Raw genomic sequence first — 27,776 nt, 5'->3', positions numbered from 1 at the left:
AAGTAATTTAAAAAAAACGTAAAAAATGGCGTTTTTATGAATACAAAGAATTTATTGCATTTGTAATTTTTCTCAATTTTACTTCTATTGCATTCTAATAATCTTAAAGTGATGACAAACTTGACCTTGTAAATTCATTCATTTTGAGGTCAAATGAGGTCAACATTTTACCATAGTAACTGTTTCTATGCGAAAATATTTAAAAAATAAGGGGTTTTTCATAAATACAAAACATTTTGCCAAATTTACTTTAAATATTGAATCTTAATAATCTCAGAATAAAGGTAAAAAATTGACCTTTTTTTTTTATCTTTTATGGGTCTCTCCCATCTTTATTCATTCAATCTTTGTTCATTCCATAATGTATATACAAAATTCATTATTATATAATATAATAAAATACTATCATAGAATAAGTTGTTAATATAAGACAGCACACATTCAAACAATCTTTTTATAGTACTGTATATAAATATTGCACATACATTAAAGTAAACTTTATAATATTATATCTTATGAATATTGTTTCAAAAAGAACATTAATTTTTTTTATTTATACAATTTTCCAGGTAAGTAATACGTTTCATTATTTTTATACATAATTGTTGTTTATAGCAGCATTGATAATATGTATATTCTTATATTTTTTTCATTTATAAAAAGATGATGAAGTGAGGCATATTTCCATTTATTTAGTTGTTTTAATACATTAGCTTTGTATATGCTTAGCAAACCAATTGAAAACACATGATCTACATATGTATTTCCAGTGCCAAGTATTATATTTTTGAAATTTGCCTCGATATTGAATTTAGTTATTGTATGCTCATTTATGTAAAGCCACAAATTATTTGCTTCCGCACATTCAAAAAATAAATGTGCATCATCTTCAACACAGTCGCATTGTGGACATTTGTTTATGTTTACAATTTTCCATATACATAACCTCTTTCTAGTTGGCATAATCCTATGTAGTAACTTAAAGTTAATTTGTTTGAGTTTGTTTTCCTTAATTAATTTTATTTTACGCTCCCAGGTTAATTTCCAATCAATTGTAGTATTAAAGTACAACTGCCATTTTATTTGACATTTTGGTTCTATACCTTTTTTTCTAATAAAACAGTTATACATTTGCTTACTTGTTATTTTACATAATTTAGTAGCAGACTGAATCTTGTCCTGTATTGTATTTTCATTTTTTGACTTAATAACATCTTTCCATTCTTGTGGAATGGCTTGTAGTAATGTGTGAAATTCTGCTATCCAATTTGATTTTGAAATTAGAATTTCAAGTAGCATATTCGAATTAATGAATCTATTACCAAAAACAATATCTTTTATTTTTCTAATACCGGATCTGATCCAGTTTCTATACAGTAGTGATAGGCTGTTATAACTTATAAATTTATTTCCCCAAATGTTTTGTTCTAATATTTCATCATAGCCTGATGGCCATTTTAATACAATTTCATTATATTTAGTTAATGCATTTAATACATCTAGATAAAAACTAGGTACACCTTTACAACATTTTATATTATAATGAGACATATTTTCAAGGACATCTAGAGGTCCGATATTATTTAAATACATAGTCGGTAAGTATTTCCACTTTGAAGGTTCGTCGTTAAAGAGACGTTTAGCCCATGATATTTGTAGTGCTTGCACCTGCGATCTTAGATCCGGTGCCTTTATTCCACCATGACAATAGTCATTTATAAGTGTTGACCTTTTTCTTTTTTCTCCTTTTTTATCCCATAGAAAGTCATATACTATGTTATCAACTTGTTTTATGACATGTTCAGGTGTTGTTAAAATACTTGCCATGTAAATCAGTTTTGCTAAAGCTAGTTGTTTTAAGATTACAACTTTACCAAATAGAGTCAAATTTCTTTTTCGCCAAGAATTGAGTATATACTTTAGTGATTCGATTTTTTCGGTCCAGTTTTTTGTATAACACAAAGCTTTATCATGGCCTACGAATACACCAAGTATTTTAAAACCACTAGATGTCCAGTTGATATTGAAAGGATTACATTTCCTCATTTTCCATCTTCCTAACCACATGGCAATTGTTTTTCCTTTATTTAGTTGTAAACCTGAGATTTTGCCAAAATCTATTATTGTATCTAAGCTTCTTTTAATACTATATTCATCTTTAATAAATAAAACTGTATCATCGGCTAGCTGAGATATTTTCAATTCATTTTTATGATTCTCTTTATTTGGTATCACAATACCTTTTATAAAATTATCATTCCTTATTTCTAAGGCCATGATTTCCGCTACCATGACAAAAAGTAGAGCTGATAGTGGGCAGCCTTGTCTAATGCCTCTATGTGTAATGAAGCTGTTTGAGACCCATCCATTATTTACTACAATACATTCTGAGCGGTAATATAGGACATTTACCCATTTTATAAATGATGGACCAAAGTTGAAGTGACGTAATGTACTAAATAAAAAATCTCTATTTACAGTATCGAAAGCTTTGCTAAAGTCTAGGCTTATAATGGCTCCTGATAAATTTTCAGAATCAGAATATTCAAGTAAATCTTCTATTAGCCTGATATTTTCGCCGCCAAAGCGGCCTTCTATGTAACCTTTTTGATCATTATTTACAATTTTTTTTATTACATTTTGAACTCTTTTTGTTAAAACAAACGCAGCTAATTTGTAATCAACATTTAAGAGAGTGATAGGTCTCCAGTTGTTTAGATTATCATGCTCTCCTTTTTTATAGATAAGGTTAATCACACCTCTTCTCTGGGTATGTGAAAGATTGCCTATCTCGAAGCATTGGTTTAGAGCGTTACATACAAGAAAACCAATTTTTGGCCAAAAAAAATTATAAAATTCTACAGTTAGGCCATCTGTACCTGGTGCTTTATTAATTTTCATTTTACGTAGTGCTTTTTCACATTCTTGAATGGATATTGCACCTTCGCAGGACAGTTGTTCGGGGATTGAAAGTTTGGGTGATTTGTTTGATTTTAAATAATTATCAATTTTATGTTGTTTAACGTTTTGATTGGAGTACAACTTTTCAAAGTGGCTAACTTCTTCGGCTAGTATATCTTTAGTAGTTAAAGCATATGTATCATTTGCTCTTTTAATTTTTTTAATTTGTCTTTTTTTACTGTTATTTTTTTCCAGCCCCAGGAAATATTTACAATTTTTTTCTCCTTCTTCTATCCATTTTGTTCTTGACCGGATTTGAGCACCTTTGGCTTCATAAGTATATATTTTTTCTAATTTTTGTGTTTTTGTTTTTAATTCTAGTTCGATTTTTTCATCATTTTGGTTGGTTACCAGATCAATATTTAGTTGATTGATTTCTTTTTGTAATTTTTCTTTTTTACTCTTTTTATTTTTGTTTTTTAATTTTCCAAAATTTATTGAAAATTCTTTAACTTTAATTTTGATTAATTCCCATTTATCCACTGAGGAAATAAGTTCTATGTGATTACATTGGTCAATAATTTCGTTTACTTTTTTTATGAACACCATGTCGTTTAAAAAGTTTGAATTAAATTTCCATAACCCCGGACCTCGTTTTTCGTCTACTTGGTTAATTTTGATTGATACCCCTTGATGGTCAGTAAAAACAGCCGGTCTAATGTCACAAGAATTCACATATCCTAGATCATATAAATTTTTTGAGATAAACCAATAATCTAGCCTTTTGAAGAGGTTAGCCGCTTTTCTACGCCAGGTGAACTGCATTTTGTTTTTGTTTAAAACTCTCCATATGTCTATTAAATTCATTTTTTTCATGAAGTTTTTGACCGTAAAAACAGATCTATCATTTTTCATTTTGCTTCCTTTCTGATCGTATAACTCATTTTGTATGCAGTTCATGTCACCGCCAATGATTATATTTTGTGCCTCACAGAAATCATCTAGATATTTCTGGAGGTGTCTAAAGAAAGAACTTCTACATTTACTAATATTCGGTGCATATACATTTACAATGACATAATGCAAACCACCAAATTCGATATTTAAGAGGATAAATCTACCTTCCTTGTCAATTTGTATTTTTTTAAATCTATAATCAAGATTTTGTTTTATTAAAATAGATACTCCTCTACTGAAAGGTGTACCAAAACTGTGGTAAGTATCTCCTTCCCAAAGGAAGTTGAACTCATTTATATATTCCTTTGTGAGGTGGGATTCTTGGACCAGAAAAATGTCTACTTTGTTATCTTTTACCCAATTAAACATTTTTCTTTGCTTCTGTTTTTCCCTTAAACCTCTAACGTTTAAAGATAAGCAGTGTAGGCCTACATTATTGTTGTTTTTACCCATATTGTATAAACTATAATGCTAAAACTTAGCCTAAATATATGTGTACAAACAGGATTGTAATCAGGCAACCGTACAGTACTTATCATTTCACGTTGATTTGCTTCTCATTCGTCTTCTCTTTTTATTTCTTGTTTTTGAAGGGCTTCTTGAGACCGCATCATCTTTTTTCGACTTATGCATGTTGTAGTCTTTTCTTGATTCTGTTTCAATTTCATCCTGGTGTTCTTTGGAATTAGCTGCTCGGGAATCCGCTGGCCTAATGAAAGTCTTAATGCTCGACTGTATTTTATCTTTTGTCGGGGCACTGCATTTGTTGGATGTATTGCTTTTTTCGACTACAGCACCTTCTCTACACACCTCATCTCTAATATCTTCTTTGTCGCTAGCATTGGTTTCGTTATCACTCTCATCGCTATCGCCAAGGCTCCATCCTAGATCTTTATTCTTGTCTTGGTCAACGAGGTCTTTCCACATTTTTTGTATAAACTTTTCACCAGATGTTGGTCGAAAGATCGCTGTTGTTTCTTCTTCACTTTCGTCGTTGCTCAAAAATGAAGATTTCTTGTCTGGAATTTCTGTCTCTTGACAATATTTAGCAATGTGGCCTTCTTTCCCGCATCTGTGACAAGTGTAGGGCATGGTATTAGGGCAGGAGCTTACTTTATGCCCAATTTCCTTACATTTGAAGCATCTGTTTTCACCAACGCCAAACTGGTCTTTGTGAAAGAGCCTTGCAGCAAAGCCATTGATTTTAGTGAAGCGTGGCAGGCTTCCTTTAAAGCTTTCAACTATCACGGATCTGTCTCCATTTATGAATCTAGATAGTTTTCCATTTATACGGAATTTCACATACTGGATTTTTCCGATTATTTTGCATCCTAGTTTTTGAAGGCAGATTCTGATTTCGTCGTTGTGCACAGAAATGGGTATGTCTTTCACAAGAACACGCACGCCGTTGTTCACAGGTAGATACGGATTTACGTCGTAAACCAGCACATTTCTGCCATTTATGTTAAGTCCAGTTGAGAGGATCTTTACTCTGTCGGAACGATTGTTGATATAAATTCTCCATAAGTTCTTAATTTTCTGTATTCCTACTAGATTATCTCCATGTATTACTTCACATAAAGCAAAATATATTTTTTCTTCACTCAAATAGTCATCATTTCTTTCGCGTGCATCGCTATCTTTAAAGAATATTGGTTTCACGCTTGAGAAGATTTGGTCTTTTTGTTTAGTTGCTATTACGTCATTTTCTTTGTGATCGCTTTCTGTGTGGATATCGATTTCGATTACGTCACCTTGTGTATTTATCGTAGCTTGGTTGTGTAGGTGTTTGGCTTTGTTAGTCCCGTTGTTATGGTCTTCATTCGCCATGTCAGTAGGGGTAGCAATAATTTCAGCTGGCTTAGACATGTATGTCTTCGATTTCAGATGTTTTCCAGCAGAAAAACCTCGATATTTCACAACTAGCTTAACTTTAACTCTTTCAGGAACTGTTGTACTTACTTGATCTTGTTGTTTATTTTCAGAATTCAGATTTATAAGTCAATTTAATAGAGCTGAAGAAGACTATACCTTGGTTAAGTCATACTACAGCGCCACCCTTCAAATTGACCTTTAGTGTTATCTTAAACCTGTTTACAAAAAAAAAATTATATTTTACATATTGAGGTCAAATGACATCAACATTTTACCTATAGTGTATTGTAGCAACTGTTTCTATACGTAACTAAGTACAATATTTTTAATATGGGGTTTCATGACTACAAACAATTGATTACATATAAGCTTTACTGCTTTTTCCCAAATTTACTTATCTACTGAATCCCAGAAAATATCTGACCTTGTGAAAGGGTCATTTGTTGGGTCAAATTATGTCAAGATGTATTATTTATGTTATCTTAGAACCTGTTTCTATGCGTAACTAAGGATAATTGTTTTTTTTAATACAGTTGAACCTCCCGTAAGTGGCCACTCTCGCGGGACCTGGAGAATTGGCCGCTTACGGGCTGTGACCCCCCGATAAAGGGCCAAAATCACGTATTATGGCTATACACGATATTCTTAACGAAGCGAGCCTCTCAATTTTCCAGCTAATTGTATTATTATTTATAACCAGGTGGTTTAGTATTTTTTAGCATTTTCAGACAAATTTTAAAAGCTTTTATCATATGAAAAATGGTCGGTCAAAATCTGTGTAGTTTTCTCATCTCTTCACAGTAATGTTTTTAAAACAACAAAATAAAGAAATACAATAAACATGGACCTCTAATTCATAGGTCCATGCAATAAGTATCACATTTTTCGGGTGGCCGCTTACGGGAGGTCATTTATCATACAAACAATCTCATTTTTATTATAAAAAGGTGCCCACAGCTGCTTACGGGAGGTGGCCGCTTACGGTAGGTACCAAATGCACTAATTAGATAGGAAGAACAAACAGGCTTTTCAAAGTGCGTCCGTTAAGGGAGGTAGCCGCTTACGGGAGGTGCCCGCTGTAAATAAAATATGGGGTTTTCATGAATAAAAATAATCACAGAAGAAAGTCCTTACGAATATGACCTTGTGAAACGGTAATTTTAAAATGCAAATAAGGCATGCCTGCTAATAATCTACAAATTAAAATTTAATAAGTATAAAAATTCTAAAGAATATCTCAATTTTAGTTACCATAGTAACTGTTGCTAAGAGGAATTAAATAATTATCAGATAATCATTAATTAACAATTAATACTGAATCCAACCATCACATTAAAAAAAAATATAGAATTTAAAACCAATATTTAATATAAAGTGTGATATTTTACATGCTGACCTTAAATGAAATGAAATTTCACATTAGGGCTTCAATATTTGTTATGTAGCATTAACATACCTGAGTATATCATTGACTTTTGATTGGTTTAAATTTGGGATGGGGAAAGTGGTGGATCCAGGAGTTTGAAATAGTTAGGGGTTGGAGGCGAGGGTCTAAAAACTTAACGTTATGTCCTATCTTTTGCATTGCAATTTTTAACTTGAGGTGGATGGGGGCTTGGAGAAAGGGGGAGGGGGTGGGATGGAGGAGTTCGAATCCGTCTATTGGTTGGGGCGATGGTAGCGGCAGTGTGGGTGGTGCTTGAATGCATGTATTTGACACTCTATAGTGGTTGATCGACCAAAGTGTTACAGTTTATCTTTTTGTAGTTATTGTCGGGGTAGGGGGGGAGGGGTTGGTAGTCGAAAGTGGTGGTGGATGGGCATGTGGGATCTGCTTAGGTTAGGAAATAAAAGAAGTAAAAAAATGAAAGAGAAGCTTAAAACTAAGAGAGGAGTAATCTGTTGCAAAGATTAAAATTCACAACGATCTGATAATTTATTCAAATTTCCAGAGGATATAACCTATAAAATGACATTAAAACTGGGAATTACAGAATCTATAATTAAAAATATTGGTTTTTTTTCTCACAACACAACTAGAACTATATAAAACATTAAGAATTTTTCTGACCAATGAGTTTCAAATCAGATAATCATAGAAAATAAAATGTTTTTACTAATATACCATGTTTTTTTTTTTATAAAAATGCCTATGTTTCTCGCAACACTGCTTGTAGATTTTTAAATTACCCCAGTATTTTATTTTAGAAATCAATTATTAAACATTAGAACTACCTATTTGTAATAAATCAGCTAAAAAATACACCACTTTGGGCGTTATGGTGAAGTAAAGTTTAGTTGCATTTAACAATTTAAAAAAAGTGAAAAACACCCCTTTTTAAATAAATGGTATCTCCCAAAGTATGAAATCAAAAATTTAAAAAAAATATGAAACAGGTACACAATGCATTGTTATTATGCATACACTAATTATTTTTTATAATTAAATGAACAAAACAAAAATATCGTTCATCAAAGTAGTACCAATATCCATTTTAAAAAACCTTAAAAAAGGACAAAATTTGTCAAAAACACAAATTTGGCCGTTGCCATGGAAATATATGTGTGAAATAAAAAATACTTCATATTTGATTTCTCTCAACACATATATAGCCATGTGCAAAATTTGAAAGAAATCCATTTTTTTGAGTCTGCCACTATTTTTGATATTTCTTTGATTCTTACAGACAATGGCTCTTAAATTGTGTAAGATAATTGTATAATTGATTATGGATAATCTTTTCAAAAACTTTCGAAAAAATGGGCAGCAGCGACATTGGACGATAGTTTGAGGCCAAATGGCGGTCCCCTTTTTTATGTATAGGAACTACTTTGGAAATTGTCAACTTCCCTGGTATCAGTCCAGTTTGGAGTGATAAATTAAAAATATATGTCAGCGGCTTTAAAATATTGTATTTTACTTCCTTTACAACTTTTGCTGAAATGTCATCAAATCCGGGGGCTTTGTTTGAATCGAGAGATTCAATAACGTTTAGTACCTCCTCCTCATCAACATAGCAAAAAAACATTGAGTTGCGTTGTTTGTTTGTGAGGTATTCAGAATATTTTGTCGTAGTAGACTCAATATTGTCTCGAACCTCACAACCTACATTAATAAAATAATCATTAATGTGATTTACAACATTTTCGCAACCATGTATAGTTTCATTGTTATGTGTAAAAGAAGATGGAACTTTGGTTTTCCTTTATTCGGATCAATTACATCATTTATAACATTCCATGTTTTTTTAATATTACCAAGAGATTACTAAGATTTTCATAATGCATCTTTTTGGCGATTTTGCACGTGCGTGCAAAAGCTTTTTAAAATTCTTTATACGCATTTTTGTTTTTGACAGTAGGGTGTTTTATGAACCTTTTATACAGTACATGCTTTCTTTTACTAGACCTTAGTAACCCAGAACTCATCCAGGACTGCTTGAATTTGTCATACTGTTTTGATGACTTTACAGTTTTTTTTAAGGTGTTTGTTATATAGAAACTTAAAATTATCCAGAAAATCATTATAAGCGATTTCTGGGTCAGTCGCTTCATATACTCCAAGCCACTCTGCACTTAACAAATCATTATTTAGTTTCATAATATTTCTATTGTTAACTATATACGTGTCACATGAGACTGAGGTGCCTTTATTCATGTGCGTGTTTACGTGGGAAGACGAAGCAGAGTGAGTTATTTGATATACTGGTAAATGGTCGGACATTTCCGAGATTAGTATACCAGATAGAACTTTTTCGGAAATTGTATTTGAAAATATGTTGTCAATTAGTGTTACTGACTGATCTTGTATTCTAGTTGGTCTAGATATAGATGGATAAAACGAGTGAGACATCATTATTTCAATAAAATCATTTACATCACTGCATGATACATGTTTAAGCAGATTGATATTAAAATCTCCCATGATATAACATGGTTTACCTTCTTTGTCTATAGCAGTGAGGACATCTTCAAGTGAATCATTAAAAACATCTATGTTCATGTCTGGTGGTCTGTAGACAGTACCAACAATTGCATTTTTACACCTTTTTTTAATTATCTCAATAAACAGACATTCACAGAAATTAATTTTCAAATCGGTTCTTGTTTTGACCTCTATAGTATTTGAAATAAACAAGCCAACACCACCTCCATTTCGATTTTCCCTGTCTAGAGCATGGAAATCGTAGTTTGGTAAGTATGGTCTAGGTGATGTTTCTTTAAGCCATGTTTCTGATATGCCAATTATAGTGAATGGGTGTTTAATGCCGTTTAAACAAGTAATTAATTCATCTAAGTGTTTGTTATTACTTCTGATATTATAGTGTAAAAAGGTGTAGCTGATATTATTTATTTTATTAACCGCGTCATTTAACTGGTCTGTGCTCATATACGAGCATGTCTCTATCGTACATATTTTATTGCTAAGACTATGATCAGTTAGTTCATCCTGTACGTCAAAGTTGTTACATAAAGTAATAGGATTGAATAATATATCAGTTTGATTTGATAGATTGTCATTGTTTTTACTTTTTGCGCTTTCAGGGTTTGCTTGAGTAGACTTTTCCATGTTACTTTGGTTATTTCGGTTTTAACTTCTGTCTCTTGGATTGGATTACCAATAGTGAATTAATCACTGTCCTATCAGATAGGTGGTAATCCCCCTGATACAGAGGCTATTGTGTGAACCAGTTCACCGGGGTAACCCCCTACTCTTTTTCGAATAATGAACTGGGTTCTTTAAAGTACACACAGGTTATAACTGTGTACACTGGACCTACGGTTTATAGTCCTTATCCGAGAAGACTTGTTCCACCACCAGAACTAGGAGCGAGTCGGCCTCGAACCCTTGCCGATGTTAGTTGGCTCTTTAGGTACGATAAACGGCGCCCCTGCCTTAACCGCTCGGCCATATGACTCGCCGATGTACTCGGGCGTTGTAACTTGAGGGTTAACTGGACTTTGCATCGAATGTTGCTAGCAAGTAGCCTTGTTCCATTTTGAGATAGTTGATATCCGTCTTGGGCCAATAAATGGTAGATAATGTTACCATTTCTAAGAAAATTGCTGTTGTCACAGAATGACAAGTTGTGTATATTGTCAAGTCTCATTGGGTGCTTGATTTCTGCGTTTACCATCTCAATTTTGTAATTTAGTTCCCCTACTATCGGTAGACCCAGTGAGATGATAAAGTGGGTGTTTTGTGTTTCACAAGTTTTAATGTGCGAGAAAACCCAGAAACAACAAATGGGGGAAAAACGACCAATCCTTTTCGAATCCATAAGAGTCTAGGTATGTACCGTGGTCTCTAGCTTGGCTAAGTGATAGCTTTACAGCAGTGAAGTTTGTTCTGGTACCCAATCTCGGCCTACCCATGGGCCATGATAGGGTTCCTGAATAGTTTCTCTTCAGTCAGCATTATCAGTCTTGTTTTGGAGAGGATTTTGTGTTTCACAAGTTTTAATGTGCGAGAAAACCCAGAAACAACAAATGGGGGAAAAACTACCAATCCTTTTCGAATCCATAAATACATAGGCCTAGACATGAATTCAAGCATATAGTCTAGGATATTGTGGAAGGTTGCATTTCTTGTGTTATATTTGATAAAATTTGGATATGTTGTAGAATAGACATCACTGAATCCAAAAAGTATTTGCTCTATTTTTTTTCATATGGAAGGGGGGTTGGCAGCCATTTCAAAATGGCCGCCATTTTGGACAAAATTGTTTCAAATATTGTAAGTTTATGACATTAAAAGATTTTTTTGAGATAGAAATTCAATTATAAAAGTAACAATAAATGTTCATCATTCTTGTAACTGAACAAGCCAAAATGGCCGCCATTATGCCAAAAATGGCTGCCATTTTATCTAACATAGCCACCATTTTATCGTAGCGGTGGTGGTGAACAGACGTGTTTTTTTGCTCGCTCCCCAGGCCTCATCCTAACAAATGCCAATGGCCTCGCTTCTCGAATCAACTCCAGACATGGAAGAATCTGACGATGCTGTTTTAAAAGCAATTCATACTGCTTTATCTGAATCGACAAAAGCTTTACCTACAACATTAAAGCTACGAAGTGGAAAAGATACCGGACCAAGCTTAGACGCGATACTGTCCAAGGTTATTTCTACAATTCAACCTATGCTAATTTCAATTGTGTCGACCGAACACATGATCGAGCTTCTCGGAAAGGGTGACAAAGAAAGTAACATGGCGATAGATGCAGCAGTGAACTCTGTGAGTAGAATTAAAAGTGAAGTACAGTTAAATAGATTTGCGCTCGATAGATTAGAGCAATATAGTCGAAGAGACAACATCAAAATATATAGCATACCAGAAGCTAGTAATGAATCCACGGACGACTTAGTTATAAATGTAGCGGCTAAAATAGGTGTAAACATTACACATAACGACATTAGCGTCAGTCACAGGCTACCTAGTCGGGGAACTAACAAACCTATCATAGTAAAATTCGTTAAACGTAAAACAAAAACACACATTATGCTAAATAAACGAAAATTAAAGGAAACCCAAAACAGGAAGAAAGTTTACATTGAAGATGATTTGACCCCACTAAGAAGTAAGATTGTGCGTATTTTGAAACGAGATGAGGAAATTAAACAAGTTTGGACTGTCGGTGGACGTGTATATTGTAAAACCTTAGAAAATGGTAAGGAAACAAAACTGTCAATCGATTCACCGGATGATTTGTTTGAGATTGGATGGCAAGAAGATAAAGTGAAAGAGCTTGGCCTATTTATCGACTAGGACAGGCTCGACCCTTTAAGTGTTTTACCGGATCACTCCTATAGCTCTCCTACACGAATAGTCTTCATTTTACTAGCTTAAATGTGTGTGGACTGAGGAGTAAACTCCAACTGGGTGTGTTAGAACAATATTTATGTAATTCAGACTTCGTATGTCTTTCGGAAACGAAATCGGATTCAATTGATGCTAATGATATTGAGGGATTTGTTCCATTTGTGAAACTGGCTAGCGAGGGCGAGCGTTTTGGTGGTTTTCACGGTCTTTGTATCCTTGTAAAAGAAGATATTGCCCAATACTGTAATCTGATATCTGGATGTAAGTTGGAAGCTGCTCTATGGATTAAAGTAGATAAAGAGGCATACGGGCTTGAATTTGTGCTAGGTTCAGTGTATGTTCCTTACGAAGGCTCAGTTTTTCATAACAACGATTTATTTGACTCACTGGAATACGACGTCATACACATAAATAGTACTCTGTACAACCCACCCATAGTAGTAATAATGGGAGATTTCAACTCTCGCACAGGCGTATTGGATGATTTTATTGCAATTGAACAGGAAATCGCAGATGTATCTGGTATCGACACAGAGGAAGAGGACACATTCTCTACCAAATCAAAACTGGAAGACCTTGGGATTGAAGTTAGAAGATTTATTAATGATCACCTAGTTAATAACAATGATCGAAAGCTGGTTCAAATGTGTAGAAATTTAAACCTTTTATTTGTAAATGGCAGATGTGGTGTTGATAAAGAAATTGGTAAAGTAACATGCCACAAAGGTGGTGGTAGTGTTGTAGATTATGTACTTGCTTCCACGAGACTATTTCCTAAAATAGTATTTTTTTAGATTGACACTCTAGATAAGACCTTATCGGATATACACTCACCATTAAAACTAACTATTAAAATAAGTAAACCCAACAAGACCCACTCACAATCCCCCTCCTCGCCTTTAGTTAAGACAAAGGATACCATTGTTAGAAATAATGATTATGTAAATGTTAAAACCACATGGAATCACAGTCTTGCAATGCCATTTCATGATGCATGCGATAGAGTTGCTATAACTAACCTGAACACAAAAATGTATAAAATGAACGCTAATAATATATCAAATGATGAGATGTGTTCTTTAGTTAAGGACTTAAATAACATATATATGGTTTCAGCTAAAAAACTTAATATACTTAAAACAAATATACCTAATACTTCTCCTGCTAAAAAAAGAAAGCCCACTTCAAACAAGCCATGATTTAATAAAGAATGTAAAAACAAACGAATTGAATATGTAAAGGCAAAAAATAAACTTAAAAAATTAATTCAACAGAGGCGACAGAACTATTAAAAAATAAAGCAAAAGTATATAAAAAATTTATTAAGGGCGATACTCGCTCTCATACCATCGACACAATGTGTGATAATTATAGATATTTTAAGGATGTTTTAGTATTCGAACAGTCAATAATTTTACTAAAAGATAATGAAAGGATTGATCTCTGCAGGTTCAGATGTGGGAATCATCGACTTCCAATCTCTAAAAGATACAGTAATGAACACGAAACCAAATGTACTTTATGTAACCTAAACGACACTGGAGACGAATACCACTATTTATTTATTTATTTACCCCTTACTTGTTCCCATGCGCCAAATTTACATTCAAAAGTATTATATCACTCGCCCAAATAGAACCAAAATGCACCAATTAATTAATACCAGATCAAAAAACTCAAACTTAGCTAAATTTATTCATAAAATTTTGTATTTGTTTTAGTTAGATGTTGTTTTTCGATATATCAATTATGTATTAAGACCAAATATTTATGTCTGGAAGTGTTTAGTTTGTTTCTGTATCAGATTGAAAGAATGTTCTTTCATACCCTGAAAAAGGGTCGATAAAGAAATAAAGAATCCTTGTCATTGTCATTGTCATTGTCATCTAAAATGGCCACATATATCAATCAAATATTTTTTAAAACTTTTATTCACATATATTTGGTAAAAATTGTTGTAGAACCTGAACTGAATCCAAAAAATATTTGCTCCATTTTTTTTCATACGCAAGGGGGATTGGCAGCCATTTAAAAATGGCCGCCATTTTGGACAAAATTGTTTCAAATATTGTAAGTTTATGACATTAAAAGATTCAATCATAAAAGTAACAATAAATGTTTAAATAATATTTCACATCATTTTTGTAACTGAACAAGCCAAAATGGCCGCCATTATGCCCAAAATGGCTGCCATTTTATTCAATATGACTACCATTTTATCTAAAATGGCCACATATATCAATCAAATATTTTTTTATTCACCTATATTTGGTAACAATTGGATATGTTGTAGAATAGACATCACTGAATCCAAAAAGTATTTGCTCCATTTTGTGTTCATAGGCAAAGGGGGTTGGCAGCAATTTCAAAATGGCCGCCATTTTTGACAATTTAAAAACAAATATCGTAAGTTTATGGCATTAAAAGATGTTATCGAGATAGAAATTCAATCATATAAGTAACAATAAATGTTCAAATAATATTTCACATCATTTATGTAACAGAACAATGGCTCACATTTCAACCAAAATGACCGCCATTTTATCCAACATGGCCGCCATTTTTATCTGAAATTTTATTTAGTCTTCTTGGAACTAAAAGGGTGTCAGCCAAAACTTCATCAACCCTGAGATGGAAACGATTCAAAACACTGCCAAATAACAAAGGTGTGGAAAAATTGCCACCAACGTCTAGAGCGTTGCACCAGCACATACTACGTGCACATCTCCAGGCCAATATATAGAACCAAGATGTCACTATTGACAGAATAATTCCTGATCCATGCCAAAACTAGGCTGGTTTATAGAGAACGGCAAACTAAGACCAATATTATCCCATAAGCAGTTGTGGAGCTAATACTGTGTTCATGTTTAATAAGTACATGTTTCCATACATGCACATGCAAGAAAAACAATCTATAATGTACCGAGATGTGTAAATGCGAAGCAGACGAGAATAACATATAACCATTGTTGTCTACATCCGATTCGATAGTGATGGCGAAAGTGACGACCAATTTAATAATTTAAGTAATTAAACACAAATATTATTATGTTATAGCCTATGTATTTCATTAAAGTTAAAGAAAAACCAATTTGATTATGTATCCATTTCAGATAGAAATGGCGGCCATGTTGAATAACATAGCGGTTATTTTGGCTTGTTCTGTTACACAAATGTGAAATATTATTTTATATATATATATATATATATATATATATATATATATAAATCCAAAGGCAAATTACTGAAAAAATGACAATGCTGTGGGTATCAGTGGCTGGATCTCAATGGAGATACAAATAAAAAAGCGAAAAGCTAAATCAAAACGATAAAGTAAACAGCCAGAAAAGTTAGCAGAGCTTTCGGGCAACACTAGCCCTTCATCAGTGCAAGTGAGGGAATTTGGATAAAGTCATAGCATATGAGTTGGCAAGTGCTGCCTGGGTGGACAGGAATAAAAGAAATATAACAATAGAAACAGCGTGTTGAATAGTGGGTTGAGACTGAATAAGAGTAGAAAACAAAGAAGGTAGCTTGGTAGAGATATAAACAATTTTGGACTGGAACTAAAAAAAAGCTAAAATAGTGGTTAATATTGAAACTTAAATTTTGGTAGTCAATGGAATAATTTTACCGATCTGGGAGTATGTTCCTAATGTTAAGTCCAAAAGGTTTTGTGGTTTTAAGTAGTAATTCCCAGTGGTTTTCTTTGTCTTTGCGAGTTTTGTCGCTCCATTTGACGTCGTGGTCTATTGCAATAACTCTGAAATTTGCAATCGAGTGACCAGCTGAATTAAAATGTTCGGCTACAGGTTGATCAAGCTTTAATGTTTTGATAGCTGATCTATGTTGTGTCATTCTCATACGGAGAGTGTTTTTTGTTTCTCCGACGTACTGTTTGCCACAAATATTACAGTATGTAATGGTTAGATAATTAATTGATTGTCTTATCCGAAAAATGCGGCCAGTTTGGTTACTCTGAAATTTTTCAGTAGAATCAACCAATAAACAAGTTTTGCAAGATTTGCCGCAAAGGTGACTGCCCAAATTTTGGCTGTCATGAGAGTTAATTTCACTCTTAAATTTGGATCTGACTAATATTACACGAAGGTTGGGAGGTCTACGAAATGCAATAATGGGTGGTTCCGGAAAAACAGTCCTGAGACGTTCTGTGGACTGTAGAATGGGCATATGTTTCTCAATAATAGCCCGTAATGGAGGCAACCTAGGGTGGTAGGTTGTGATCAATGGCACTCTGGTCGATTTTTTTGGCTGACGTGGTTTGTACGTCAGTGTTTGACATTGAGGAATATCTTTTGCTTTCTTTATAGCAGTTTCGATGTATTCCTTCTTGTAATTTCTATTCCGGAGATGTCCGGTTAGTTCTTCGGTACGATTCTGAAAATCTAAATCTGAAGAACAGATACGTCTGATACGTAATACTTGACTGTACGGTATGTTTTTAGTACAGTGTCGGGGGTGACAACTGCTAGGAAGCAGGTACATATTTTTATCCGTGGTTTACGGAATAGGTCAGTTTTGAGTGTACCATTTTGTATGGTCACTATAGTGTCCAAAAAATCAACGCTACTAGTGGATTTGGTAGCTGTAAATTTGATAGTTGGGTGGGCTGCATTAATATTGAGAAGAAAAGATTCCAAATTATCTTCACCATGGGTCCAGTATATATATATATATATATATATATATATATACTGTCACTTGCACTGATGAAGGGCTAGTGTTGCCCGAAAGCTCTGCTAACTTTTCTGGCTGTTTACATTATCGTTTTGATTTAGCTTTTCGCTTTTTTATTTGTATCTCCATTGAGATCCAGCCACTGATACCCACAGCATTGTCATTTTTTTCAGTTATTTGCCTTTGGATTTATATATATACTGTAATATATAATATTATTATAAACTTACAATATTTGAAACAATTTTGTTCAAAATTGCAGCCATTTTTAAATGGCTGCCAATCCCCCTTGCGTATGAAAAAAAAATGGAGCAAATACTTTTTGGATTCAGTGATTTCTATTCTACAACATATCTACAAATTTTTACCAAATATAGCAACAAAAAAAATGCAACTTATCATGGCTACATTTCATACTGGACTACTAGCTAGCTAGGCTGAGTAGACGGGCCCGCTAGGCCTAGCTTAAAATTAATAAGCAATTTGATTATTATGCTGCGGTTTGTTGTACAGTGCAAGAATCATGATGTTACATGTAAATTATACTAACCTTTTATTTGAAATATTACTTGGGCATAAACAAATCGCATTAATTGTGTGTTCAAAATTGATTCGCCATTTTTTCGACGACACATTATTTACCAAAGGGGAGACATTACACCAACGCGTTCACATGCGACTAAACGCGTCAGTCGCCAAATGTAACGCGTGTTGTGACGTATTGTAAACTAATATCCACTAAGTTACTGAAAAAGTGTAATGTATTAAAAAACACTACTTTCTGACCAACTTTTCGCGCCGTGGCTTTAGCCAGCTATGTCTCAAGAGGACATACTCATTAAGAAGCTTTATCATCGTGGTAGCTATAGTTCTAAGGCCGACAGTTTTAAGAATTTGAGAACTCGACTATAATTTATAGATCCCAGAGTCTATGAGGGCTCACGGTTGAACGATTTTGGATTCTCGTCCTTTGATTGGTTGACGCGAATCAACAGACTGCGGAAGAATTTTCTCACTTGTATCACTGTGAAGTCACGTTGTTTCTATACTAGAGGGTATTTAGTTGCATGCCTACAGGTTAATGTCACACACAAACAGCACATTAAAGTTCAAAATTAACCATTTTTAAAAGCCATTTTTTAATTAGTAGATTAATATTTGTTGGCAAATAATACATTGTTGGAAAGGTACACATGACTTCTGTCAAATGCTGTTGAAAAATAGCAGAAATATCAATTATTCAATGAAATAAAACCAGATTACTAATCCCCACCAAAATGGGCATGTTGTAATTTATAATTAAATAGCTATGTTAGATTTTGTGTATTTTTGTGATTAACATATTTTTATTTTGTTACACGTTTCCATGGTAACAAAACATATTTTCCATAAATTATTAAAAATTGTGTATTTATAGTATACAATTAACTAGTGAAAAAATGGGCATAATGTGATTCATAATTAAAGAACTATCTTTGATTTGTATGTAATCACTTTCATAAACATACTTAAACGTAATATAAGCTGTGAAAGTCTGATTGTAGCTCCACTTTAACTAAAACAAGGCCATATAGATGGCTGCAGTCGCGTGCTCATTAGTGTTTACCGACCGACCAACCTACCAATTGACCGAAATTACTGAACATGTTTAAAAATGTTGAAATGTTTAGAAACATTTATATTTTTTTAATTTACACGTGCGTAGCCTGTCACTTTTGACGTGCTCGTATAACGTAATTTCGAGTTGAAAAGTAAGTCAAGAAAACAGAAATCGGGCAAAAAGAGTGCGCCATAACATTTAACGCGCAGTGCGCGCGCAAAAATCTGCGCACTCATGGCAATTTTGTAAACGCTTAAAATTGCCTGAAACGTACTCTTATTTCATCGAAAATAAATTTTGAAAATTTTAAGCGCGCGTACGCATGCGTTACATGCGCTACGCACGTAATTGTATTGCCATATGATGATTTATGCCCTGAAATTTAGAAGTACCAAATTTTATTAAATTGTGATTCATGGTTGTGAAGATATGATTACAAACGTGATTTCGTTAAATCGTGCGTAGACCGCGTAATTTTTTATTGCCACATCGATTCCTGGCCATAAGGAATATACTGAGAAAAATTGACTTAGCTAGATTAAACTGATATCAAGATAAAGTCAGAAAGCGATAAAACGCATAGTGATACCGGACCGACAGACAGACCGACATACAGACCGACAGACCGACAGACCGACATAGTGAACTATAGAGTCGCGTCCACGCGAACTGATATCAAGATAAGGTCAGAAAGCGATAAAACGCATAGTGATACCGGACCGACAGACAGACCGACAGACCGACAGACAGATCGACAGACCGACCGACCGACCGACATAGTGAACGCGACTAAAAAGCTTGTGTCTTAGTAAGTAACGGCGTTAAACCAAAGATTTTATTATCTGAGTTTAGACGAAAAGTATTTGATTGCATTTTTTAAATAAGACGTTTTGACAAATTATTGCTTTGGCCACTTTCAAATCCACACATAACATAATATAAATGATAACAAATCCGTCAAGTGTTAATATTATTTGTTTATATAAAAAACAATTTAAACATTCTATGTTATTTTCTCGAATTTTCAGGAAGAGACTGTGGGTACAACGTTTATACTACACCAGGCGAAATCACGTCACCAAATTATCCCAGCATGTATAGTAACAGACATTATTGTCACTATAGTGTTCGTTTACATGGCGCACATTCAATAAATTTTACTGTGCATAAGTTCAATACCCAGGTAATTTATTTTAAATATAATATATATATATATTCCTGTCCACCCAGGCAGCACTTGCCAGCTCTTATACTATGACGTTATCCAAATTCTTTCACTTGCAATGATGAAGGGCTAGTGTTGCCCGAAAGCTCTGCTAACTTTTCTGGCTGTTTAACTTATCGTTTTGTCAGCATTGTCATTTTTTCAGTAATTTGCCTTTGGATTTATATATATATATATATATATATATATATTATATATGATATTAATTAGTTGAATAGTCTAGTTCATATATCATGTTATTTGAGAATTGCTATTTAAGAGACCAGTTTCGTTCACTTATTTCTTTAAAAGCTATAGGCCTACTAGGTGACAACAATTGAATGAATTTCTTTGAATTCGTGTAGCTGTTGCTTGAGTTCTCCTCATATTTATCTATGTTCAGCTTTAGTGATGGGGTGTGGTCCCATCATTTAGGTTCAACAACTACTTTTAAAAACTCAGAGTTTTCACCATAATCGTTAAGTGTTATTTCCAATTAATGGCGCTGTTCCAATATTGAGGTTCTCTTTTATAGATAGATAGATACATTTTACCAAGCGTCGATTTTCACCATATGCAAGCTTGTCAAAATAAAATCATTAAAAAAGCTATAACAACTAGAAGGAAGCTTGTATATGACCATAGCAACGGCACTAATACATTTGTCATTATTGGCTTTGATCACTTTGTTTGAAATTAGGTGTTTGTGTACTATACTTGAACATAGAAAGATGGGGTATAACTTGTTCTTGCCTGAGCTTAAGATACTGTATATGAAAAAACACAACATTTAATATTGAATTTGGCAATTACAATTGGACATTTAAAAACAGCATTGTAGACAGTAGGCTTTATAAATATTATCTACTCTTGTTTGGTAGGTATTTGCATCATTCTGAGTGTCAGTTGGTCTCGCTTGTTTCCATTTGGTTCGTTTGGTTTCGCTTGGTGTTTAGTAGGTATCCAGACAACTAGCTGCTGGACAATAACCAGCGGATACCAATGGAAAACTACTCCCATAGGACAAATACCACCCGGAAAATTAACCCACTAGAATAACTACCCCCTAAAATAACTACCACCGGACAATTACCCCCTATGATAACTACTCCCTAGGACAACTACCCCTAGGACAAGAACCCCATAGACAACTAAACCTCCAGGATATTTAATCTCATGACACCAAAACACCTTAGGCTATTGCATTACTTTTATTTTACTAAATGAAAATGTTCTAACTTTATAGGCCTATTCATCAGTTATTTGATATCAAGCGAGAATCGAAACTAAGGCTCCAAATTATCTTAATTGTTATTCCATTTGTTTAAAAATAAAAAAAGCTGGGCCTAATTTTTATTCTTCCATAACATGACGATGTATAGAAATCCAGAAACATCCAGTTTATCTAACTGCAGGAAACTTAATCGAAGGTCATATAAAAAGTGTATTAGTTCCTTCCTATCAATTATACATACACAATGCAATTAATTTTTTTTATTTACGGAGCCATGTTTGGTCACTTAACTTCATCAACGACTCTACTTTTCCAAATCCTAAAAAAAGTGTACATTTCTACACAGCGTTATATATTAAGCTTCATTATTTCTCAGTATTTTTGTATAATTGTTTTACTGACAGGTTATTGATGATAAACTTACGTACGGGCCTGGTTATTTATTTGATATCACTCAATCTGATAAGGTGGAACTAGATGGGGATATTTTAAATGTACCATACAGTTTTGTGATACAAGAAAGCAATGTGTGGTTCTTTTTTGAAACCGGCCTATACACCGTAGGTGCAGGTTTCAATATAACATTTACTACAGGTACGTCGTGAGATTGTATATAGAGATTATAATAACCAGGGAAAGGGAAAAGTAGTAGTTCACAGCGAGGTTATATTATTTTTCGCCAAAAATAACCCTTTACCCATACTGAATAATAATTATTGCTGTGGAACAATCGGATATCTCCGTTAGCCATGCCAACCGTACATCAAGCATAGTTGTTTATTTGTTACCCCAAAAATTTCCCTTCTTAATGATATTCGGTTACAGTTACGATTCATAAAAAGTGGAAGGTTGATTATAACTCCACTTTTATATTTTTGTTAAAAGATGCAATTTCTATCATTTTTTGTAGACGTGAATGAATGTTTAAGTTCCCCATGTTTAAACGGAGGTACTTGTTTAGATAGCGGTAATGGCTACACATGTCAGTGTGTACTTGGATGGATTGGACCACAGTGTACAGATAGTAAGTATACTACTAGTGTACTATTTGTTTTTGGTTACTGCATTGCTCTAATCGAAGATATGTGATTTTACTGTTAATTTATCAATAATACTAATATAAATAATACAAAATACTAATGTAATGTTTGTTTTCAATGTATTGATTTTCAGGTTTTTCATATTAGCAAAACAAATCCTCGTAAATCTTGTTTTTAAGTCAATGATGTATAATTTAAAAAGTCCATTCCATAAGATCTTGTACACGTAAAGAGGTTTGAAAAAAAAAATTAAAAAAAAGATTAATGGTGACATACACAAAATAGAGAAAGATGTACTTAAACATGTTAAAGCCCCATTAACTACGTTTTTAGATCTAATTTAAGGTCGCAAACTACATTTGATGTAAACATGAATACCATATGGTCCCTGCGATCATTTTTTCGACTTTAAATGGTTAATAATGTTTAAAATAAGTCAATGTCTAATAATATAAGCAGCCCGCTATCAATCCCAACATGCATAGCGCGCGGATTGTTATTTTCGTTTTTCTTCTGTAATTCACCCACTTTCGATTGTAAAGACAAGAAATCGAAGAAACGTAACTCTTCAGCGAAAATACCGGGGTTTCTCCAATTTGCATTTAACGGATTCTGGCAAAAACAGAGCAAAAATATGCAGCAACTAGAAAATGTCAGACTAGGCATATATCTAGCGTACATTATTGCTGTTTACCAGCTAGGCTTACAAAGCTAACACTAAAAGATAAGCTAGGCCTAAAGACAGTCCACGAGAGGACATTCTTTAATAAATGTGTGAGGATGTCGGACACTATTATTACAGACACTGTACAGTTTGAGGTTGTATTGATTATAATGATTTTATCGTACAAAAGAGGACGATAAAACACATTCATTTTAATTCTAGAAACATTAAAAATGGTTTCTTTTATCAGAGCTTTCGCAAGCACGTAAATGTTAACTTAAACGGATGACGTCAAATTTACTCCTTTGCATAAACAGCATAGTTCTTTGCATATTGAGTGATAAATAGTATTGCGATTCTTATTGTTTGACTTAATTAAAAACATAACGTTAAATTTACCACTTTCTTATTTACGCTATTTTTTTTTAGAAATAGGTTCTCGACGCACGTATCTAAAGTTTTCGTAATGCCTGCGCACGCGCTACAAAGTTGGCGGAACTTTCGCGTTGCATGTTGGGAAATAGCGTTAAAGTTAACATTTACGTATTCCTGTGAAAGCTCCCTGTTATACGACGTTGAGCAACGTTGGACCTAGTGGCGTTCTGGATGGGAGACCATGGCCGTAGCCAAGATCTGTCAAAGGGGTTCGGACACTAAGTAACGGTGGGGCCTGAGGCGAAGTGAATTTTGTTAAGTGACACCCCTAGAGGGCCGGAAACGGTACTCTCGCATAAAATTCATGATAAATGGCACCTCTAATTGGCCAGAAAAAACACTGCTATCAATTAGCAAAATGATCATACTATTTTCCTCCTCCTCATACACGTGGACTACTTAAAGGACGATAACACTTTGTTGCCGTATGTTAGATGTGCGTGCTCTGTACGGAACCGCCCATTTTCTGATCATTCACTCGGTATTTTGTTTTGCGTTCAAGTTCAATGTGAACGTACGTCTAGGGGAGCCCCGAAAAAAAAGCACAATTTGGGTGAGAAGACAAATTCAATGCTTATTATAGCTCTATCTATTATTATTACAGCAATTTGTTGAGGAAATTAAATATATCAATGTAAATAAATGGTATTTAAGGTTCAGTTGAGTACGTATCGGCTGGTGGTCTAGAAAAAATTAATCGGATGCTATTATGTGAATATTGTGAATATTAAATTAAATGATATTAATGTTTTAATTGGTTGTATATATCGCAGTCTAAGTAGTCATGCGGACAAATTTGAGGATTTAAAAGATATTTTGGTTGCAGCAGACAAGTACAGGGCTGATCATATGATTGTTGCTGGCGATTTTAATTTTAAAGGAATAAACTGGCGTAGTAAAGGGTGATCACATGATGTGCACCAAATATTTACTGATTTAATCGATGATTTAATGTGGCATCAACATGTAGATTGTCCGACGAGACATCGTCCTGGAGAGGAATCTAATATATTAGATTTAGTACTTTCAAAGGAAGAGTTTGATGTCTGTGATCTTATTAGTAGTGCACCATTTGGAAAGAGTAACCATGTTGTTTCAACCTTTAATCTTCCTTTAAGTTTTATAGAAAAAGAAAATGTCACTCCTACTAGAAATTACTACAAAGCTAACTATACGAAGCTATTATAACTAAAATAAGAGTCAAAACTAAATATTTATTTGCATGAAATTGATGGGGTCTCTATTGCTAATTCTCTCTATTCTCTGTTAGATTTCTGTATTTTACAGAATTTTCCATTAAGGTCTAAAACTAAAAGGTATAAGAAGCAGTGGATGAACGTTGAAACAGTGTCTATAGTTAAACAAAAACATAAAGCATGGAATAGATATCAGAGTTGAAGAACACCGGAAAGATGGAATGCTTACATTAAAGTCAGAAATGAGACAAATAAGGCAATACAAAAAGCGAAGAAAAGTTTTGAGTCCAAATTAGCATCCGAGATAAAAGTGAATCCTAAAAGTTTCTGGAAAGAAAGAGACGGGCATTTCTGGATTAAAAGACAAGACAGGAGAACTGATTGTAGACGATAGACAAAAAGCTGAACTCTTAAACCAAGCATTTGCAACAGTTTTTACTAAAGAAAATATCTCGGATATTCCCGCGCTTAATCTTAACCTGGATCATGAAGTCAAACCTTTGTATAATGTTGCATTTCCGAAGAATGAAATTCGAAAGCAACTATTAGCATTAGACATTTGTAAGTCTCCAGGACCAGATGGTGTGCACTCTCGACTTCTAAAAGAAATGGCAAATGAAATTAGTCCAATTCTCAGCATTTTATTTTCTAAGCTTTTACATGAGGGAACTATTCCTGAACAATGGAGGCAAGCTAATGTCTCACAAATCTATAAGAAAGGCTGTAAAACTAATCCTCTAAACTACAGGCCAGTGAGTTTAACATCAATACTATGTAAAACCATTGAGACATTCATCAAGAATGAAATATCAAAAATATGGAGGATAATAAATTATTTTGTAACGAACAACATGGGTTTCGCAAGGGAAGATGCTGCAACACGCAACTGCTTGAGGTCACCTAGAAATGGTCTTCAATGATAGATGAAGGACACTCTGTCGACATCTTGTACTGTGATTTCCAAAAAGCTTTTGACTCCGTTTCACATGAAAGACCTCTCTACAAAATGCATACATATGGTATTCGTAGTGAATTGTTGGAATGGACTAAAATATACTTGTCAAATCGTGTCCAGCGAGTGGTGTTAAATGGCGAAGTTTCGGATTGGATATCGATCGAGGTATTCCTCAAGGAAGTGTATATGGTGTAATCTGCTTTACAACATTTATCAACGATCTGCCTCAATCAGTTAAGTCACCTCTTTGTCTGTTTGCTGATGATTCAAAGACATACAAAGCTGTTGATTCAGACATAGATTTTAATATTTTAATATTTAATATTAATAAATGTAAGGTTATGCATCTCGGTAAAAAATCATTGAACACAACATACTTTATGGGAACAGGTTCAGATAGAATTCAGTTAGGAGTTGTAACTCAGATGAGAGATCTTGGTATTTTAGTTGACAATAAATTGAATTTTCATGATCATATCGTCGAAGTTGTTAAACATGCTAATTAAGAGAACCTTTGAATATTTAGACAGTCATTTAGTGTCTATCCTTTATAAATCAATGGTTAGATCGATTTTAGAATATTCTAGTACGGCTTGTCTTCCTCAGTTTGTTGGTGATTCAGTTCTTCTAGAAAAAGTTCAGCAAAGAGCCACAAAACTTGCTGTTGAAATTAAATCTCAACCATACAGTGACCGCATGAAATTTATGAAACTGCCATCATTAGCATTTCGAAGAAAGAGGTCTTGTGCTTTTAGATTTTTAGAATGATACAAAAGTATGATAATGTTAATCCGGGTGTCTTTTTTTTAATTAACTGTAACTAGAGGCCACAATTTTAAAATTAAAAAAGTTCATTGTAAATCGAAACACAGACATAAATTCTTTTCAATATCTGCAGTAAATGATTGGAATAGTTTGCCATATCATATAGTAAATGCATCCTCAATCAATAATTTTAAAACACATCTTGAAACACACTGGAAAACCCACAACCTAAAGTTTGAGCCATATAACCAAGATGTTCAAAGATGGACTCACAAACCTTAACAGGTTTATAGTCTAAAGGTCTAGGTAAAGGCAAGGTAAATGTAAACTACAGTACATGATACCATAGATATTATAGTGTAATATATTAATATTCATAATACTCTATGATGTTGATACACTATACATACTGTAGGTTTCAAATATTACAATTTACAATTTTACAACAACACCCAACAGTACACCAAAAATAAGCCAGTGCTTATCAGTTTGGTGACTATTATTATTTTAAATGCATCTACATGTACATATCATACATACAACATACAACAACAATTATGTACAAAAAAAAGTAAACAAAAACATTGGTCGCTCACGACCGGTCAGTATCTCCGGTATCTATATACTGATTGTGTCCTTAGGCAAGATGACTTACTCCCATTGCCTTGTCCTTCAGATGGGATGTAGCCGTTGGTCCCGTGATAGTGCATGTTAAAGAACTTGGTACACTATTCTAAAAGTATCCGGGTGTGCTGCTGGTAGGCCATGCACTGCTGGCTTCCGCGGGTCCGTGGAGGGCCTAATCCGAATTTCAGCAGTTTCCAGTTAAGCTTGAGAACCAGAATGAATAAATTCAACATTAACATCTAATGACACTTCTGCCTTCAGCCATTGTATACTTTATCAGAGTATACAATACATATTTTTAACTAACACATGATGTTCATACTCAAAATGAATCTAAATCATACGGTCCTCGAATAATGCATGTCAGAATTTACTCAGATCTATAATCATAATTATTGTCATACAGCGCGTAAATCTTTCTTTGTGTCAACAGAGTCCAGGACAAAACAAAGGAAACAAAACACCAATATGGATTGAAAATGTCATTTATTATTAAATGACGAAATAACTAAATATATAATGTAAAACTAATGTAACAATAATAAAGGGGGCAGCCACCTTATTCAAGTAGATTATGGTATTGATATTACATCTAATACCTTACATTACGTGAAGGCTGCCCCTGTTGAATATATAGTATTAACAATTAGCATTCACCATTGTTATTAATAAATATATATACGCACCATTAATATACTTGTAAAATAACCGATAATATAATATAAAAGTTATAGGTCTATACAGAATCGTAACTAACGTATCGTAGAATTAATATACATAAACAAATTGAGATATGAT

At 33.6% G+C, this 27,776-nt stretch overlaps 1 long non-coding RNA gene across 1 annotated transcript in view; it reads right to left on the bottom strand.

Annotated features, from left to right (window-relative positions):
* Positions 1–27,776, bottom strand: part of LOC144837959 (uncharacterized) — a 164,138-nt gene that overhangs the window by 19,630 nt on the left and 116,732 nt on the right. The window lies entirely within an intron of this gene.

The sequence above is a fragment of the Antedon bifida genome, chromosome 3 (assembly GCF_963402885.1).
Source record: "Antedon bifida chromosome 3, ecAntBifi1.1, whole genome shotgun sequence".
Taxonomy (NCBI): Eukaryota; Metazoa; Echinodermata; class Crinoidea; order Comatulida; family Antedonidae; genus Antedon; species Antedon bifida.
The sequence above is the reverse complement of the archived record's forward strand: the minus strand, read 5'-3'. Positions and strand labels throughout refer to the sequence as shown.